The following is a 22,389-nucleotide window of genomic DNA, read 5'->3' as shown; positions in this document are numbered from 1 at the left end:
TTTGAGTGATATGAGGTGTTGGTTCAAGAATGATTAATCTAGCAACTATCGTGACTGTTGTATAATCGAAAAAAAGAATATAGTGAGAGCTTCATTTAAACCTTGAGATAAAATAAAGATGAAAAATACAGGATCCATGCGATTTGATTCGATTTTGTAGAAATCGACATTAGTGGATGTATATCCCTTTTCATTTGCGTCCGTACTAACTATCGATACTGAGACTATAATAATGTCATGATGGTATTAACATGACAAATAGTTTGAAAGATATTCCCACTTATACGAGAGGGTTGGTGTTAAGTAACCTTTATTATGAATTCAACAAGAAGCACGAATGGAATAAGTGACCAGCAATTTTTTTTTCAAAAGCAAAAAGTCAACTACCCGCTTTGGCATTGTTTGAAATTTAAGTCAGGCAACATTCATATTCGTCTCAGAATTCAAATAAATCATATTGATATTGGCGAAATGACAAAAGATGGATCAAATGAAAGGAATATTATCCTTATTTCCTTTTCTTTTGGCATTTTAGATACAACTAAGAGCATTGAAAATAGCTTTTATGAGTAAATGTTGCTTTTATAAGGATACTGCCCTTTTAGTTATTGATACAGAATGGCAATTATTATCTTCAAAAGATTTAAGACCACAATAATGTTTATATCTACCAGAGAGTAAACAGTTTCATGACAAGAAGAAAAAGAAAGATAAATTTAGTATTGGTCTAATGGTCAAACAATTCAACAATAAATTGGTCAATTCATACAAATGTTCCGACTGATTACATTTGGACTGTCTTGTTTACTGCTTTGATAATGTCTTTCCATTCATTTGATATACCTATTCCTTTACCCCTTACCTGTATGTCTGATATCTCTGAAATGCTGTTTAAGAAATATTACTACAATGTTGACAAACTTGAAAACATCTCCCGCACATTTATTACTGATTGGGTCTCGTGTTAAAAATTGAGTAATTATATCCAAGTCTTTGCCACTGGTTATAATAAACTCGGTTTTAGATAGAGATAATGACACACTGATAGAAATAATTACACACTGAGCTTGGACTAGTCGGAGCAAAAGACATCACTTATGAATCAAATCATGTCTGAGACCTGTCTGAATATCACAGAGGCCAAAAAGGGGCTGAGAAAATAAGCATGTTGGATGCGGAAGGATATTCTCATTTTAAATCAATTCAGCTTGTATGATTTTAAAATTCGTTTCATTTGCCCCTAACCAAGATAAATAATCAAATTTATTGAAACATCAAAAACGAAATATTGGGTAATGTTCATAGGTCAATACCTTTCGCTTGTCAGATCCACCTGAATAAAATTTTCGGGTAACGATGTCTAGACAATCTAGTTGATAAAAAAAGATACAAAAATTTGATAATGAGAGTAAAAAAAAATTATGTCCACTCATGTGTTAAGTCGTTTTACTGAACGATGAAAAAAATAATTTTTAAAAACGTATAAATCATAGTGATTTGGCTTTTTACATGCTTTAGTATCACATGCTCAATATTGATTTAAATGTCAAATAATGGAATATATACTGTAGTCTGTATGAGCATCACTGTAACTTCAAAACGTATAGAAAATATGTTAAAACAAAGATCTGGGTTATAGGAGTAGAGCATAAAGAAACTAAAGTAGAAAATCGCCCCTACTATCTTCGCTCTCATTTTTTTTAGATTGTTTAATTTGTTTAAGGTTCTTAAGTTTCGCCTCTCAGTGTTTAGCGCACGGCTGCGTAATGGCGCCGAAACCAAACACCGAAAATATTTTACTGTATGTCAACAGTCGCGATGTAAGCTAGTATTTGAATGAAGAAGAGCAAGTGTTTACCTCCGAGAAGAAAAATATAAAATAGTTTCTCATAATTTTCTTTATGGAATAAGTGTAGTTGGATCACCATTCTTATTTCAACTCGTAAGATCTTTCACGTTCGCTTGATAGAGTCTTAATTTCCAAGTACCCTTTTCAGAGTTTACGTGTATACTTATATCGCTAAAGAGTCACTAGCAAAGATCTTTTACCATTTGCCTAACATACGGAAGGGTATACCTCTTAGCAAATGACAATGATCGATGCACGGAAAGGCAAATTTCAATACTCAACCTATTCAATCCATTAGCACCTAGGTAATAGGTGTTTGCGTCTTCTGAATAGAAGAAAATCAACGTTGATATCAATAACGAATTGAACCTGTACCTTTTTTTTTACTGAAGCGCTTGAATTTATCAAATTTGATTAGTAAAAAGTCTATTATTTCATTATCCTACATAGGTTGGACCAATATAGGTTTGGTAATGAAATATTTCTAACATCATAACTTTGTGTCTTTCCCATACAATCCTGCCCAAATCACAAACTATGTGTGAATTAAAGGTCTGTTGTCTTATATGCACGATCATCTGCTTTGGGCGTTGTTTAATCACAGCAGACGATATGAATGGTTGATGAAAAAACACCGACGCCAGATTTGACGCTCTACATGTGTCGAATTATACTCATTCTAAGATTGAGATTAGAGTGCATGGGTAATGCTGAGGGAGCTAATGCTAAATCAAGCATTTCTTCTCAATTGAATATTTCTTGTGAGTTCTCCGAGATATTGTCGTATATGAATAGACCTAGATTTGTCTTGTCTTGTATCGACCCACTGTTATGTACGGCGAATCGTCCGCAGCCTCACTGGACACACCAGCACCACGCTCAATTACAAAATTGATATAAATTCTAGTCTACCTGTTTATTTATTTATTTATTCGCTTATTCATTTATTTATTTATTCGGCAATTCAAACATATTCAAGATTACAAAAGCAATATTAATCATAACATATTAAGATGACATAAAAAAATATACATATACGGGCATTATTTGATAGCAGATTTATGAAATATAATACCAATATGAACCGAATCTAATTGATGTAGTACATTATCAAAATGCAGAAGATTGTTGGAAACTAGTCCAAAATTTCACCATGATTTATTCACGAGAGAACAAAAATACGATTATTGGCAGAAATGTTGCTTCCTTAATTATTATATTGACTTAAATCAAATAATACGTCAAGCTCCGAGGGAAGTAACATGTTACAAAATCCCCATGGGATGAGAAAATCACCATAGATGGGTAATTTCCACTCTTTGTAACAGATTCTGCTGGATGTAAAAACTATTTCTGGATTCTCAATCAATAGGCACAACCTTTACAACGATCCCTGGAGACTGAGAGGCTAAACAAATTTTGTTATGGTTTTAAGTGCCCCAACGGTCGCAACGTCCAAAGATATCCCATGACCACTTCTGAACGATTGATGAAGAACACAGACAGTAAACACGTCGTGCATATTCAATATGACGACATAAACCTATTTCATAAATGACTTGTATGTAAATTCTGGAAATTTTAATACCATTCTTGTTGCATCGTCTGATCAAGACCCACACCGAATTATTCAAACTCTTTCTCAGTTTTTTCTCTTATGTTTATGTTGGGCTTTTCTGTTCATAAAATAATAGGTTTGGGATCTTGAAATTATCACTTTTTATGGCGTCCATCATTATAATATAAGATAAATTTTCATTTTTTTTCCTTTTTTCAGTTTCCCTAAGGTGACGATGAACACTTAGCTTAATGTCACTGCTTATTCTGCAAGTTTCAGCGGCTTTTTGTGGGTGGTAAAGCGTGATTGCGTGTGTGGGATTACAAAAGCTTAGCCACCAAGATCAGTCAATAGAACTATTTACACAGTGCCACTTCAACTCCAAGCTTTTATTGATGAATAAATCACCAGTAATAAGTGCCTTTTAATGTAGCAGTTCTCAATGACTGTTATGTTTTCATTCTCTATCAATTTGTCTATGCTGCCCACATTTTTTTTCTTTATATCGCGTAATTATTATTGGAATTTTAAGTTTCCTTCGAGAACATTGCTTTGTGTATGTGCGTGCGTTTTGCGACAGTTGGTACGGAGCATAATATCGTAACTGATATAAATGACCGGGCTGGTACATTTATTTAAAATATTCACAGAATTCTTTCGTACGGAGCCTTTAAAGTGCCATCGACTTGACGGCTTGGCGAGATATTTTATCTTGCCATGTCGACATAATTGGGTTATTATGTCGACATGGCGAGATACATTATCTCACCAAGTCGACTTGTAAAAAGTTATATGTCGACATGGCGGCGAGATACGTTATCTCGCCAAGTCGACTTATAAGAAGTTATATGTGAACTTGGCGAGATATTTTAACTCGCCAAGTCGACTTATAAGAAGTTATATGTGAACTTGGCGAGATATATTTAGACTCTCTTATATACATATATATAATATGAGTGGATATGTGTATATTTGTGTGACAGAGAGAGTGGATGGTGCATGTATGGGGTTGAATGTGTATGTATCCTGTTCTTTTAGAAGGTAATATCGAGGCCAATCAAGTCTGAATACTAACAAATACGAATATCGAGCATTCTAGTAATGTGATTTTTTGGGGGTCTATCAGTGTAGCTTCAATCTTAAAAAAAGGTTACGAATTTAAAAAAATACCTATGGCGCATTTTAATTGGGGTGTTAGCTGCTACCATGATTGTAGCTACTTTTTATGTACATATTCAATCATGATCTACGGAAGATGTAAAAGTGTCACAATAACAAAGAGTTTCCTATAAGACACAATTCAAACAACCAAATAACACTAGAGTGCCAAGCTGACATGTAAAAATCGATTGAAACAACGTCAAACGTTGAACATTATGACCAGCAAGGGGTGAGGAGGAATACGAAAAACCTAGGGCAAAAATGAGTCATTGTAAAGGATCTTTACCCATGTTTTCCATTAAACCCCCCGGGAATGATATGGGTGTTTTTTGTAGCCCACAGTTCTCTCATTGTTTGATGACGGAAGCATTAATTCGAAGATTAGTGGGTTGAAAAAGGTTTAAACAGATTAAGATATCAATTTATCATTAGAGCAAATCAAGGTTTATAACAATCAATAAAACATGACAACCATCCAGTAGAACCAAATTATATGTAATGTCAAAGATCACATCTACATTTAACAAGTGGAGCGCCTCTGTAGGTCTCCCCTGCACTACGTGATTCGATTTAGCAGCAATGCTGGCCTTATAAACAACTATCAAATAATAATAAAAAAAACATTCATATAAAAAAATACTACGTGCATTGAACCTAAATAACAGTTGTCATTGATCATGTGACCTATGAATTTTGCAAGATGATCAGTGATACCTGATCACCCCTATGCCCACAAATCAACAATTACCCCCCCCCAAAAAAAAAAAAGTTAAATGCCCTTAAATGACATTTGAACTTCTTCGTATGATCTGAAACTCGCGCGGGATTTTCAGTGATACTTGATTACTCTTATGTCCAAGTTTTATGAACTGGATGCATAAAGTATTCAAAGTTCACATACTTCCTACATTATAATGACATTTCAAAAACTTAACCATAGGTTAAAGGCATGGTCACACCGCCCGAGCGTTGTTGGAGCGGTCGTGGAGCGGAGAGAAAAAAATCATCACCGCTCACTACCGTTCACCATTTTCGATTTCGATTTTTTTTTTTTCGATTTATGTTTTAGATTTTTTTCCCCAATTTTGTGAGCGAAATTCGGCCCTCTTTCCCTACCGCTCGAGCGGTGTGACCATGCCTTAAGATTCCAACGTTGATTCCCCAACATGGTCTAAGTTCATTGACCTTAAATGGCATTTGACCTTGGTCATGTGACCTCAATATCAGGCAGGATCTTCAGTAACACTTGATTACCCTTATGTCTATTTTCATGAATTAGATCTGTATAAGTTATGATGCAATAAAAAAACAACCCTATGTTAAGATTTCGATGTTGATGCCGCCGTTGGATAAACGGCGCTTATAATCTCGCTCTGCTATGCAGGCGAGACAGACACAATAGAATGCAAAATCTGCCATGTTGAGTATTTTCTATGAAGTTATGAAGTAAAGAAAGATTCTCTAATTCAAAGTTCTCAACAACTGACAAGCATTAATTCTTAGTAAGTGGTGGTCGTCTACTTCTTTTTATCACACTTGTGCAAATTACTTTTTTCTTGTGAGAATGGGTGTGGAAGAAATAAATGCATTTTTACTTTTGATTAGAAAGGCGTGTGATAGAAAATTTAATCAGCCCCGAGAAGGGAACCATGCACCACATGCAAAGAAGGAGGTATGGACTTCCGGAAATAACCATTGAAGAAGAGATAGCAGACTCTATAATCTGCTTAACGAGACTGCGAAGTTTGAAATTACCCTGCAATGACATCGCGTCGAGGTTCCATAATCAGTGCTGTAACTGATTGAACGCGATGCTTAGATAATGTGCTCAAGTAGGGCGGAACAAAATAAAATAGGGTCAGACTAGAAGGTTCTGAAGCTAATCACCCTCGACATCATTTTACAAACACATTCCTGGAAGAAAAAAATGGCTTAGTAAGCGTTTACAAGATACACACAGTAATTTAAAGGCCATGAAGGATGTCTCGTGAATCGTCTCCTGCTGGGGCGAGTTCCAGAGAGAGAGAGAGAGAGAGATGCGTTCAAACGCATAAAAAAGGCGAAATTCCCTTATACGTAAATTTCATTGGTTGAAAATAAAATTGTGCTTGAATTGTGGAGTGGCGAGGAAAGGGGCTTTATACAGTGCGTATAAAAAAGTTTACACTTTGAAAAAACCCTGGGAATTAAAAAATATAGAACGTGTGGGTATTTTTTTTTTCACATATATTGGGTTATGGTCTCATCTATCCAATGAAAGTAGAAGTTTTGACAGAATGTTACACTTAAGTGAGCACTGTCCAGTTTTGTAAAGGTCGCAGAAATCTGTTTGCGCAGAAATGCTCGTTTGTACGCTGTGTCAAGGGGAAAGGGCGAAAACAAACTTACCCTGCGAAACATTTCTCATACTTGCACCCTTGCACTATTAGTCAGTTGAAATAAAATGGATACATTCAAGCATTTTCTAACAATTTTGCCACCCACATTGAAATTACAACACTAAGTAAACACAACCTTTACCCTTTTTGTGGCAGCTGGATCTGAGGACATAAGTTTATACCAGACATCTCTAGCATTTTTTCACTGAGTTTTTATCACTTAAAGTGGGTTTACATTTCATTTTTTTCATTTAATACTTGTTTCTTCACACTTTTCCCAAGCTTTACAATGATTAACAAAATGAAAATGAAAAGCCTAAGCCATTTTATGTAAATCACAGCTCAGTGTAAAGCAAATATCGTCACAATGGCCTCGGTGTATGGGGGAGTGGGGTGGAGCACAATGCACTCCTCGAAGTGGTATTGGCAAGGAAACAAGTTAAAAAGGGTATAAAGATATCTTCAAATCAATTTTACCAGCTAAATTCCACGTGTTATTCATGATTAAGGTCTAATTTTATTCGCATAACTATTTCAAAGTTATGCGCAAATCATTTTTCACTAACTTTTCCGAAAGTAATAGGAGCTCACTCAAGCGGAAATATTTTCTGACAGTTATCGTCATTTGCTTATTATGGATCTATACCAATGGTACAATGTGGAAAAATGTTCAGGATATTACAAATGTATAATTTTACAGGATTTTTTCTAAGTGTAAACTTTTTTCGATACGCACTGTAGATTCATAAAGTGAGTTTGATTTTTAGTGGAACTCACAAGCGTGCAGACACCCATACCCTACTACACTTGCTTGAAACTGAAAGATATGATACTGATGAGAGAATATATTTCCATAACATATAACACAGTAATTTAATGTGTTTCTTAAAGTAATCTTTCTTTCGGAATCTTAAATTTTTTTCAACCACCTGTTGGTAAAAGTCAATTAATATTATAATTAATTCAATTTTTGAACGAACTATTAATATTTTCATTACATATGCAAAATGATATAGGAATATCATTTTTCAAACAAATTAAGAGCCAATTTAAGGAAAACAATTACTTGTAAAAGTTGCTTAAAACAATAGGTTTTAATCATGTCGAAATATTTTATAAAATGTCATTGCTAATAAAATCATAAAGTTTCCACGTTTCATGTTCAAAATTTTTTTGGTACATAATATCTTTTAAAAAATAATTGTATCGATGTTACAAAAAGGAAAAACATACATGTATCTATCATAGCTAAACAATGAGGGCATGGTGTGTCACGAAAAAGAATCCCTCACAATTGTCATTGAATGTATTTGTTTTATTTTTTAATTATACAATATGTTAAAAATGGTCCATCTGCACCCGCTAAAGATTAACCAAGTTGAACCTTGCAATGGTGATTACCCCTGATTGAAACTTATTGATTGCTTCTAAATCTGCGAATCTACTTAAATGGATCTGATACAGTTTTGACGATAATGATAAGTGCAGTAAGATCTGAGAGGGGATAAATGGGAATGTTATAACATTCTTTCCATCAATATCTGAAATATTAAGATCGAATATTTTATTGATAGCAATGTTAAGGAAGCATCTGCGCTCTGCTGAAATATCAACACTGGTGGGACTCATTACACTGACATTACCGTCATTGATATGGGAACATCTGCGAACATAGTTGACATTTATACCATCCAGCACCCCCAATCGCCATTTTATCTCATATTTTATCATTTAATGGAAAGATGCCTCCCCTCTCACCCCTAACAGGGAACTAGTTTCAAATGGACAAGAAAACGGAAAGATGACTAACAATGAGACATGAGGGAGGAATTAAACAGAGGGTTCATTAATATAGTTGCGGTTGTAGAAAATTACTGGGTATAAAGTTATGAAGGGTAAAGCGAAACGAAATAAATGATGGACGTCCAGGATAAGACGGGGACAGATATATATATATCAATAACAGAAATCGAGTGGTGCAAAGAAAGAGTTTACTTTGATTTATTTAAAAATCATTTAAAAATCATTAAAAGTTCATTTAATGTTTGTCTATTCGCCAAGATTCATCATAATCTCTTCAGAGATTCTTTTAAGGACAAGTCCACTCCAACAAAAAGCTTATTTGAATAGAAAGAGAAAATTCAAACAAGCATAACACTGAAAATTTTACCAAAATTGGATGTAAAATAAGAAAGTAATGATATATTAAAGTTTCGCTTAATTTCACATAACAGTTACATGCACATCCTGTTCGGTATGCAAATGGGGGGACCGATGACATCACCCCACTCACTATTTCTTTTGTATTTTATTATATGAAATGTTTTTATTTTCTCGTCATTGTCATGTAAAACGGAGTTTCATTCCTCCCTGAAGACGTGGAATTCCATCATTTTGTAGTTCAGGCAAGGAGGTCCTAGTTGTCAAATTCTTAAAAATTGAAATATTGTATAATTCAAATAATAAAAATCAAAGAAATAGTGAGTGAGTGACATCATCGACTCTTTCATTTGCATATCACTGAGTTGAGCATAGAACTGTTTTGTGAAAAATAAGCGAAACTTTAAAATATCATAATTTTCTTATTTTACATCCGATTTTGATAACGTTTTCAGCGTTATTCATGTTTGATTTTTTCTATATTTATTAAATCAACTGTTTGCTGGGGTGGACTTGACCTTTAACTCGTTCGATAGATGACTCTGGTGGAAGCAAATCACGTTATGCTATTCTGGGCGATAATAGGAACCTACTTCTGGAAATGAATAAGAATTAAGAGGAACTGGCGGCTCTAGGGAATCTAGAAAAGCCATCACGTATCCCCTTAATTTTTCTTACCTCCTCCATGCTCAGTGATCATAATGTGATATTGCACATGGTATAAAAGACTAAAATATCAACAGAATAAAGCATTTTATACTATACATTCATTTTCATCATTGGTTCGTCCGATTCCCTTATATACTGTAAATAATTGTATAGTAATCATTGTGTGTAATCTGACGTTTTTACACAGTCGTCTGTGCACGATCGATTATTTTCCGATATTCCTGCGGGTAATCCGAAGCATAGCGAGCAATTTATCAGAGTGGATTATTCTAAGGATATCCGTTGATGCACATGATTCGAATCCTTTCGCAAATGTTTATTTTCTACTTTTACGTAATTGTTTATTTTTCTCCGACTTAAATCCCCAAAACAAGACGCATTCGGAGCATGATTTCATTTTTAAATGTAAATATTGCATTATACAGGTGTCATTTTTGTCGCAGTGTCCAATGTTAAACAGGAATTGTTAAACGTTACATTTATATTATATCTAAAAAAAGAAAAACAAAAGATGTTGTTCCTATTAGAAGTGAAAACTGACGGTGACGTCATGAAGAGTGCCTTGTCAAAAATTACCTGCCGGTGTAAATATTCTACTGATATCGCATGTTTCATTATGACGATATTTTACATTATGTAATCGGAATGATGGATGATTGCTTGCACTATGTCATTTTTTGGAAAGATATTATCTTAAGGCCGTTAGGATACTTGAATTCGCCAAGAGAGAGAAAACACAATGATTACGTTTAAGGATTTCTTCCCGTCTGTATTGGAGATCGAAGAAATGATAATCGTCGTGCAATTATGCGGAATCATAAGGGACGAAAATATTGACAGTTCAAGCATGAGAACCAAACAACGATTGTTAATATTGAAACATACGCAACATACGTTGATTGAGGGACTGTATCAAGACACTCTGAAGAATCCACTCTAGCGAAAATTACCAAGGGCGTCGTCCATAGAATTAATCTCAATGATTACTCTTTTCTACCGGAAAGGACGAAATGATCACAAAATCCATAGAACAAATTAATTCCTGATTATTTCCACATCAAGGGTTTTTTTGTCTCCTTATCAAGCAATCCATCCAAACTGCAGGCATATTAGGAACACGATGATATTCGCGGACCCTAAAATAGATTGCCATCGATATAACTCTTTACAGTAAATAAAACAACTTCTTGTCTGCACTGACGAAAACACACGATGAAAATGTTTTTTACGACATCAAATTCAAGATTGATTTTAAAGCATTTTAGATAGGACCTACATATTTTCAAGGGGTAGCTATATAGTAATCAAGGAATGGTGTATTTGTTTTATTAGTACTAGCTCATATAATAAAACTATATAAATGGTGTAGCGTAAATCTGAATGCTTTTTCTGCTGGTGTCCCGCTTGCAAAATTATTTTTTCCAAGAGTAGTTCCAGGCCCCAAGATAAATATTCATGACTTTCGTCTTTGGAATAAGAGTACGCATGCGATCGTTCGCGTTGCATGTCATGAATTACCAGTACCCCTCTAGCGGGTCTTCTAGGCCTTAGGCAGATACGTCGCAATAAGAGCAAGAATGGGAAAAGGGAGAATGAGGAAAGAGAAAAGAAAAACAAAAGGAAAAAAGAAAGAATGGAATGAAGAAAGAAAGAAAAAAATGACAAAAAGGAAGAGGAAAAGAATACAAAAGAGAAAAATTTAAAAAACGAAGAAATGGGGTAAACAAGTTCTTGATTATATAAGCTTGCGAGCCGGTGTAATTAAAGATACGGAGTCTGAGATGTTGGAAATATTATAAATTGTCTGTTACGCAAGCGCAGGGCTGTTTGACCGACACTTGTCGGGTCACGCAGGGCTGTTCCAACTGCTCCATGTACATTGTTCTTATTTCGTCTTTGAGTTCCATTATTTTTGTTGGTCAAATACTGTCAATTTGCATACTATTATCGTTAAATTACGAGTTTTTGCAGTGAAGGCCAAGCGCTCGAGCTAGGTGTGGAAGCAACAGCCAATCAGCGCGCCTATCCCTAAAAAGCACCTGTGGTCAAAATTAGCTGGAGTACTGCAGATCTACAATCGTATTAAAGGCATGGTCACACCGCCCGAGCGTTGTTGGAGCGGTCGTGGAGAGGTAGGGAAGGGGTCGAATTTCGTTCTCAAAATTGGGGGGAAAAATCGAAAACAAGGGTCGAAAACAAAATAAAAACAATCGAAATCGAAAATGGTGAACGGGAGCGAGCGGTGATGATTTTTTTCTTTCCGCTCCACGACCGTTCCAACAACGATCGGGCTGTGTGACCATGCCTTTAAATCATCACCGCTCGCTATAGTTCACCATTCTCGATTTAGATTGTTTTGGGTTTTTTTTCGATATTTTCCCATTTTTGTGAGCGTAATTCGACCCTCTCTCCCTACCATTGGCGGCGGAAGCCAGAAAATTTAGGGGGTGTCCACCTGAAATTTTGGGATGGACACAGATAAAAAATTTGACAAGCGCCCCCATAAAGGATTTGAACCTAAATTTTATGAGTTGATAACCAAAAATTTTTGACAAGCAAAAAAAAAAAAGGGTCATCGTCATAAATTTTATGAGTTGCTAACCCAAAATTTTTTGACAAGCAAAAAAAAAAGGTCATCATCATCAATTTTATGAGTTGCTAACCCAAAATTTTTTGACAAGCAAAAAAAATAAATAAATATAAATAAATCAAAAAAAAGGTTATCAAAACTAAATTTAGGGGGGGACCGTCCCCCCCAACTAAAATTTAGGGGGGACACGTCCCCCCCCCGCTTCCGCCGCCTATGCTCCCTACCGCTACACCACCGCTCCAACAACGCTCGGGCGGTGTGACCAGGCCTTAAACCTCATGATTCCGTACGTTTCGTAAGGGACATTTCGACGACAATCTCTAGTCTCTTAGCAGAATGTTTGAGCATTAAAATTTATTTTTGTCAATGATAAAGTTATTATACGGGGTAGTCATGTGAAAAACCGACAACCAACAACAAATGTCTGATTATGGGTGAATTCAATGTAAAAATGTTGTGTGTCGGACGACTGACAAATTTCCGTACGACAAGTGACATTTTTACCTATAACTCACTCATGGACAACATATTTTTGTTGGTTGTCAATTTGTTACATGACTACCAACAAATACTTTATTATTATCACAAAAACAAAGTGAAGTTCCTCATTTGTTTTGACAGCACGTTGAAAAGTACTATGAAAATAGTTGATTTTTCTAACATGGAATCACCCTAATACACTTAAGCCGGCCTCAAAATCGCCTATTCACGTGACACGTGTCGCCTGACTTTTTACGTCAATATTTTTTAAATATTGTTCCCTAGTTTCGTGGTCCAGCAGGCCCGAGTCCACCTGGGTGTGATGCAGGCGTGAAAGCGTCTTGAACCACACCCAAAGAAGGACTCAGTCCGAGGCAGCAATAAAAAAATAGGGGGGCTGATACGCCTCCGACGCCGGCTTCCGTGTATGCGTATCACTACCCTATAAGTTACCGTTCAAGGTCAAGTCCACCTCAGAAAAATGTTGAATTGAATCAATAGAGAAAAATCAAACAGGCACAATGCTGAAAATTTCATCAAAATCGGATGTAAAATAAGAAAGTTATGACATTTCAAAGTTTCGCCTATTTTCAACAAAATAGTTATATGAACGAGCCAGTTACATCCAAATGAGAGAGTCGATGTCACTCACTCACTATTTCTTTTGTTTTTTATTGTTTGAATTATACAATATTTCAATTTTTATGATTTTGATGATTAAGACCTCCTTTCCTGAAGCACAAAATGTTAAAATAATGGAATTCCATGTGTTCAGTGAGGAATGAAACTTCATTTCACATGACAATGACGAGAAAATGAAAATATTTCATATTTCATGTAATAAATTACAAAAGAAATAGTGAGTGAGTGATGTCATCAACTCTCTCATTTGGATGTAACTCGCTCGTTGATATAACTATTTTGTTGAAAATAAGCAAAACTTTAAAATGCCATAACTTTCTTATTTTACATCCGATGTTGATAAAATTTTCAGTGTTATGCTTTTTGAATTTTTCTCTTTTTACTCAAATCAAGTTTCTGTTGGGGTGGACTTGTCCTTTAAGTATTCGCAATTTCCAAATCAAAGCTTGGCCTGGGATAATGTTCCATTACACGCTCCAGCAATCATTATTGTCAAAACACCTGTGTAAGCTTTAAGATCAATGTTTAAAAGGTGATGACTATTATTACGTCAAAGGCTTCCAAAGCAAGACGGTATACCTAAAATAGGGCTATATTTCTATCGCAATAGGGACTTATGTATGACTCATCAGGAATTAGTAATAATCTGATTTGAAATAAAAAAAAACATTAAGAGCAACGTAATACGTCTTGATTTTGTTGAAAATAATAATTTTAAAGAAAGTAAACTTAAATGGGTTACAGACGCATTCTCATATCTATGAATAAAGATACCCGTTTCTGATGAAATGGATATACATCATTTAAATTTTGATGATAAAATACAAGAGGCTTGGAATTTACTTAAAGTATGGAATATGAGAACGATATCATTAGTTGGAAAGATAGCTGTCATTAAATTTTTGAAACTTCCAAAATTTGTATATCTAATCAGTATCATTTCAAATCCGCAAAAACATTTTTTCATTCTCTTTAAAGTGAACTTTTTCAATTTATTTGGAATAATAAGAATGATCGTATAAACAAGAAAAGTCTTGAATAATAATATCTGTGACGGTTGTTTAATAATAATTGATGCAGAAACTTTTTGTCAGTCAGTCACTAAAAATAGCATTAGTTAAAGGAATTTTAGACAAAAGAAATGAAGGTAACTAGAAGACACTATGTTTTATGAACGTGAATAAATTAGGCGGTGGTTATGTTAAACAATGTAACTGTACAAGTAAATATCCGGATAAATACATGAATGATTTTTTGGGAAAAAAATAATCTCTTAATCTCATTACAGATACCTCAAGCCAGTTAAATATCAGGGTATATTAAATCAATCACTATGGAATTACACGTATATCAAAATAGATGGTTAAACGATATTTTTTGAGCAATGGTTTAAAGCATATATTTCATATGTAAACAAATATAATAAAGATCGGTAGTATGTTTAAAACAGATAGATATCTGACTATTTATTTGGTAACTTTAGATTTAAAAAAGTTTATTCATCTTCGTATTTCAACAAATGCAAATTTATTCAAGAGAGGATTCTCCATTGTTTAATTTTTGCAAGACTGAACCCCAAACTTTGATTCATTTATTTTGTTTATGCCCTATATTGCATCTAGATTTTAGACAGATGTAAATGATCAGTTAAATTTTGACAGTATAAGTTTCCACAAATTATTGATTTATTGATTTTTTTCAAGCAAGCAACAGTATCTTTCAAATACAATAATTCTATTTGCAAAATATTTCACTTTCAGAACAAAATGTAAAGAAGGAAAACTTTCGTTAACTTATTTTTCAATAAGTTGAAGTTTGTTGAAAGAATTGACAATTTTATCGCACTTACACTGTAAAAAATATTGGGTAAACTTTTTACCACCACGAGGGTAATTATGTGTCCAACCAATTTCGGGCAGTACTTTACTATACCCATTGCGGGAAGCATATTGTCCGTAAGGTAAAATAAAAGTAAACAGCAATTACTTTAGAATGGGCAAAACTTTCGTCACACAGGATATGCCCAAAAGAAATTCCTAATGTTGGTTGGACACATAATTACCCCCATGAAACAATTTCATTATAGTGTAAAAAAGAAATGGAGACTTAATTTTACCTATTTATAATTTTTAAACTAAATTGAGACTTGCTTTTAGTTATTTATGTATTTTACGAATTATCCATCTTCATTTTGCTGATCACTTTGTATGTACCTTGATGGATCTTGATATACACGATTGATATTCTTATATAGTTTTTTTAAGCAATAAAGATTAAAAAAAAAACAAAAAATAATCTGATTTGAGCAAGAAAGAAATATCTAATGATTGTGCATCAAAAGGCCTTGCTTACCAACAAATGCCTCTTTTTCCTCGTAATGGGGAATTAGGACTATATTGTTCTTTAACACAAGATTACACAGTCTTCAGTATTTTTTGTAACAGTTTTTCTTGAGCCTACTTATTTTAATTTCAAAATATGATTGGGTAATGGAGTAAGAATTAGCGATACGTTAAATGACAATATTCTCATCTTAAGATGAGTTGAATCTAAACAAAAAAATGAAAATCGAAAAAATTGATGCGGCTGTTAACTTCTGCATTGAAAAAAATGAATGTTTCAGACTCTGGCAATGAAATACCAGCAAACTTCTCTAGTGGGTTGTTGTAGAAAGAAGAGCAGCATCATCAGTAGCAGCAACAGCAGTAGTTGTAGCAGTAGAAAAATATAAATTGTAGCAGTTATGCGCAAGCGCATAAGTGTACGAGAAGAATGGATACAGTACTTAGTTAGTATAAGTTGTTTGTAGTAGTAGAGTAGTACCAGAGTAGTAGTGGTGGTGTTATGTGTGGCAGTGGTGATGGTAGTAGTAGTAGTAGTAGTGGTAGTAGTAGTAGTAAAAGTAGTAGAAGTAGTTTTTGCAGTAGTTGTATTATTAATCGACAATTTATGTAGAATTAGAAGCATTGGGGCGTAAGTAGGTAGCGAAAATGGTGAAGGCAATCTCAATGAGCACTTTAGTTAGCTCAAGGCTAACTTGCCCCAACTAAGTAAAAGCTAGGCACACAAACAATAGCAGATTTATTCCTAGACGAATTACAACTAAGACTATCTTACCAGGGGAAAGTCCATTAAGCTTGAATATTCCCATGAGAATGTCGTACTACATGCAAATGTGCTTAATACGGGGTCGATGGTGGCTGAATGCTGGAATGAATTCGAAAGTATGCCAATGAATAATGAATGGAATTAGACAGAGGCAATTTACCAACACGGCAAGTATGATTAGTGCTATTTGTAGACTCTTGTTGGTGTTGATGTAGAAATCATAGTCGCGAGTGTGGCCAAGGTGTCGTGAAGGATTTCAGTCAGCAGGCTTTTATTCTATAGCCCGTGGTTAATGAATCGTTGGGTAAGCACGCTCTTTATTCAATTGCTGCCAAACTTAATGATATGCATCCATCATTCAGTCTTCGCCCTCATTCCCTTTAATGTTTTGAAACTATGAAAACCATGGGAACATCGTTAATTATGACTCCCCCCTCCCTTCTTTCCTTCTGTGTCAGCCCTCTTTTTTTTATTTCACTGCCTTTCTCTTGGTTCAATCTTTATTCCCCTAACAGCATCCATGGTGCATGTTGTTGCTATGGTAATTTGTGCAGCAAAATTAATGAAAGGAGTGAGACGATTCGGAAGGGTTCTCAGAATGGAAACTATGAACAAACAAAAGATATTCATGACTACAATGTACATGTATTCGTTTCATAAGGAATTACAATATCAATGATCAATAAAGAAAATACGAGAGGAATCTGTTTTGCTCGATGTGTCGACTTGCGCAGTAGAATAAGTAAGCTTTTAGAATTATCACTACACATTGACCACATAGGTCTCATCCATAACTTAAGCCTTTACTGAATCATTGATTTGAAATCAGCGATTTGATTTGGGTAAGCAAAATGTAAAACCGTTTTTATCAATGAAAGTTTGATTTGTCAACAGTTTTTGTATCAAAACAAAATTGACAAAGACAACCTTCAAAGAATAAGAACAATTTTATTCACTTAAGCACGACACTAGGAATTGACATCATGGATACATCGTAATTTAAAACAACGTTTGTTTTTTACCTACGGATTTTTTAAATGGCCAGTGTGTTTTTCTGCTCAGTAGCTTTATAAGTTTATTATTTAATAATCAAAACCTAACTTAACTACTGCAGGGTGGATTTTATCAAATTTAGACAAACGGAACAATTCATTTTACCAAGATAATGTCGTATCATTTGGATCACAGAAATATCGATAGCCTAGTAATATGGCATGTAGATAGACCCAACCATTTCTGGATGTAGTATAGCAGATAATGATCGGCGTCGGCACTCTGAAGATAGAAGATAATCCTGACTGATGCCTTTCTTCCTTTTCAATAAAAACAAATGTCATCTTCCATTACTACCAAGAGCAAGAAAAAAAATCATATTCAAATAAACCTTTCATGGGTATGAAAGGAAATTAAAGTGCAGAAGACATGCAATTACACTTGTATATTACCATTATCATCAGAAAAATTGCATCAAATAAAATATATGAATGTTTTCTGACTGATAAAAATAAAAGAGAGTTGGTAAGGGGTTTATCATGAAATGGCAATTTCAAGTCATGATTTATTTTCGCTTACGACATCATACTATAGGAGCAACGGTTAAAAAAAAGTTGCAGTGGGTGATGCTTTGCCAGGGACTGAAATCATGACAAAGTATACTCTCCTTCATTCTTACGATTCAAAAATATTTTCAGAGAAATGATATTCTGAAATATTCCTAGCTTCATTAGACGGAAACCTTCAGCGCTACGTACCGTATTTTAACGCTCGTTTCTTTTGTATGATTTATATTCATAGGCGCGTGTTCTGAAGTCAGGTTTAAGTTAGACCATGGTCTAACTCTGTGCTCAAATTATGGAAAGCAAAAATATCGTAATAGTTTACTTTCATTGTATATTTCTTATGACTATTGTGCTCTTTCTTGTCATGGTGAAGAAAGCTATCTTATTTATCCTTCCGAAACAGTTAAGAATGATTTGAGAGAAAAAATGAGCTGATACATTGAAGTCATACTGTTAAAGATTTTTGACACTATTGGCTATCCATTCTTAAACCACGATTTTAGACATGGGTTTAAATTAAATCCGACTTCAGAATACGGACCATAATGTTTTGGAAATAAATGGTTTGATCTAATGTGATTTATAAGGCCATGACTGATATATCAGACAACGTTGTTGCATATGACCTAAATGCAGGAAGAATTTAAAAAAAAAACCTTGCTAATTAAGCAGCAGTAGAAAGTTAGTATAAAAAGGTTTTGGATCTGTGGACTTCATTAATTTAAGCAAGGAATTTTTTAAAGTCACTTTTCTGTGCAGATTGTTTTTACAAAAAATTATCCTTTGTGATTGGAAGTCCTAGAAAATAATGAATCTTAATTTTATTCCCATATAATTACTTCATATAACCCAGGCCATCGATAATATTTGCGTCAAAGTTCTAAAAGGTAACTTATTCATTAAATTTTCGTTCTGAATGAATAGTACAACAAAAAGAAAATGTACAATATTATTCATGTATTCATGTTCAACCTTTTACGTGTTTGGATACGAAGTTTTATTTAGTTGCAATTTCATTTTCATATAACGAATTACCAGATGGTCAATAAATAGTTATTTCCCAATCCTATCAACAATTCAATCAAATTAAAAATAAAAAAGCGATGATACTGCATGTTGCGAAGAATTGCAACAAAATTGGTAGTGCCTTGAAAACATTCTTGTTTCATGCATATTTTTTGCCATAAACTATGGGAAATCGTAGGATTTGATGATAAGCAAGGGTATGCTAATCTACTCGAAATAACTTACTAGTTAGTAGCGCTGCTTGTCACTTCGTTTTGACTGCTCTTAATGATGATTTTTTATTGAAATAAGGGAAAAGCAAACAGAACGCACCGTGGAAGTTTATTCATCTTGTACTGCATAAGCATGATCACGGTCATAATTCGGGAAAATTGATCTACGATCAATGACCAGTTTATATTGTTTCTTTGCTGAATGTGTCACTCCTTTTCTCATTGAATGACTACAGTGATGAATCATACGTTTATATTTCTAGAATTATCGTTTGCCTGGACACAATGGCCCATATTTAACCTCATCGTTCATTCTTTAAATCTAGAGAAAAACATGATTATATTATAAGTACGGTACGATGGACATTGGAAAATGAACACACACAAGATAAATCACTGCACGGATGTTTTGTGCATTTTTTTTCGAATAAATGTTATTATGAAAAGATCTTGTCACTTAATCCGCATAAGCAAATCATCCGGAATTTTAAAAAAAGTATAGAAAAGAAGTCTAGTTAACCTTTGTTTGCATTCAAAAGCTATATTTGTAAATCCCTGATCAGTTTATCGGAGCTTATCAGAGTAGTCTCATAATTCATTTTGCTTTCTCTATCAAATTATTGAAAGCGTTATTGTCCAAACTGTACAATGTTGTATTTATGGACATGGTGGTTATCCTGTATATTGTATAATATACTGCAGTTATTCCACGGTCAGTTTTGTTCTACGGGATGCTACATATGTAATTGCCAATTTTATATCATGAATGAAATTGCTCCAAAAAACAAGTGTTTAAAATTTAAAAGGGGAGTAATGCAGCTTTAACTTACCAAACACTACTCGAAACTTAACGAGTGTTTCAAGCAGCCATTCCAAGTAAAAACATTCATAGCTATGCAACCTTCTCCGTGCGTTTTACTCCTGAAATCGCTTTGGAAAATGATCAATTGTATGGCGAAAGATGAATCGATAGACACTCCTAATCTTTATCTTCCGAAGAGCGAAAATCACCATCCACAACATCCAAGGTCGAATCGTTTGGTCACGAGGTAGATATATTCATGGCGAATAAATGATAAAATAGGCACTCGGGTACTTAAGAGAAAGTAGAGCTAATAATCTCAAAGACCTGTGCCTCGATGTACCTATGACAAAGATCTGGTAAGCATGCTTTCCGAACTGTTAAGAGTCATGATGTTGACAGGATCTGGCAGTAAAAGTGACGGGTAAGGAGAGGGAGAGAGAGAGTGTGTGTGTGTGTGTGGAGTAACTCGTGAAATCACCTTCTTCATACGGCCATCACCTCGCGTGTATCTGGATATAATCACGGAAAGATGAAAGCGAGCAGCGAGACTGCATTTTCTCGAGTACCGCCCAACCTGCGTCCAGCCCGGAGTTGTTTCAACGCGCTGCTTTCTTCCTTTACTCGACAAGCACACATGACTGGCGTCACTTGAAAATTAATGCGCATGCTCACGGTACACTGGCAATTTGTTTCCACTGAAATGACTCTCTATCTCTCCCCCTTTCCCTTTCTGCATCCTATCATGACCCCTTTCTTCTCTTCTTATTTTTATCTCTTTTTCATCCAATTCCATGATTCTGATTTTTGTATTAACGTATGACTTACTAGTATATGTCATTTTATGTCCTTTTAAAATCTTTTCTCCAAATATTGTTCTATATGCTTATTTGGTTGTTTGTAATACTCTCGTCATCATATAGTATAATTAAATTCATGGTAACTTAAAATAAATGCCCTATAGATGGGGGGGGGGCTTTGGAACACCCCCCCCAAAAAAAAAAAAGCGGCAAGTTTCACGCAAAATAAAAAAGAGAATTAAAAAGAAATGAAATGTAAATAGGTTAAATACGAAATTATTTTCTGGAAATTAATGCTGAGATCTATCATAGAATTATATGTTTACTTTCGTTTTATTTTATGTCATTTCATGATTTCCCCAGTACGCCATGTTCTAACCCCTCAATGTTGTTCACTCTTTACGGCCCTTGTTAATTAATGGATTCTGCTAACCTGTAAAAAATAAATAATAAGTTAACATTATCAGGCTTTAAATCATATTTTGAAACGCCTTCACATTGTTTTACCGTTTTATTCTTCATACAGCGATTGATATTTCTTGCCTAATTAATTAGCTTTACTTTCGAATAAAAATGGTTCGTTTGTTCATTTTCAAGCTAATGATTTAATGACAAAGTTAATGATATTTCTCTTTTTTTCTTTCGACCAAGTTTATCTCTCACTTTTTTTTTCAGCCATCATTGGCATGAGCGATTTGGCTACGCTAAATCTATTACGGATGTTAGAATATTTGACTTTGTGTTGAGAACCTTGATAATGTCAATATCTTGAATCCAATCATCCCTAATCTTCACATCATAGCTTTGCCAGCTAAAATCCTTTAAAGCAATATGGAATGTATGTATAACCTTTGCAGGTAATAGGACTAAATTTTTCAGTGACGACGCCTAGAATCGATTTTTTTTTCTTTCGCATAGGAAATGACTAATAGGTAAGATGGTTCTATTATCAGAGCATTTGGTGTATAAATGATGGAAGCAAATTATGCAAAGAAAGTTACGTTTAGTTGCACAAAGTTGCATTTGTTTATGAAATAACTTGAAAAGTAGATTCCTTGAATATCAATAATTAGAATAATAATGATAATAATAATAAGGACGACAATAATAACAACAATACTAACATTTAGATTTATTATAGCGCTTTTTGTAATAGAATACAAAAGCACAATTATTATCACCCCGGCTTTGGCTCGTGGTACCGCTTTATTAACAGCGCTAAGTGCATTCAAGGAATCAGTTCTATCGGGTACCCAGTCATTTAACCCGAGTCAAGAACAGCACAATATGGATGGATTTCTTTCTAAAACACGCGATGGTTGGGATTCGAACACCCAACCCTCTGTTTGAAAGATGGGAGTCAGAACCCCTAGACCACTAACATGAGTGGGTGTA

The 22,389-nt window shown here is 34.4% G+C and overlaps 1 protein-coding gene across 4 annotated transcripts in view; it reads right to left on the bottom strand.

Annotated features, from left to right (window-relative positions):
* Nucleotides 1-20,784, bottom strand: part of LOC121410981 (metabotropic glutamate receptor 3-like) — a 46,823-nt gene extending 26,039 nt beyond the window's left edge. For all 4 annotated transcript variants that reach the window (XM_041603420.1, XM_041603418.1, XM_041603421.1 and 1 more), the window contains exon 1: nucleotides 20,223-20,784. The gene's annotated coding sequence lies outside the window, so the exon portion shown is untranslated. The remainder of the gene's footprint in view (nucleotides 1-20,222) is intronic.
* Nucleotides 20,785-22,389: the final 1,605 nt, after the last annotated feature.

Source organism: Lytechinus variegatus, chromosome 3, assembly GCF_018143015.1.
Source record: "Lytechinus variegatus isolate NC3 chromosome 3, Lvar_3.0, whole genome shotgun sequence".
Taxonomy (NCBI): domain Eukaryota; kingdom Metazoa; phylum Echinodermata; class Echinoidea; order Temnopleuroida; family Toxopneustidae; genus Lytechinus; species Lytechinus variegatus.
This window is presented reverse-complemented; position numbering and strand designations above follow the sequence as displayed.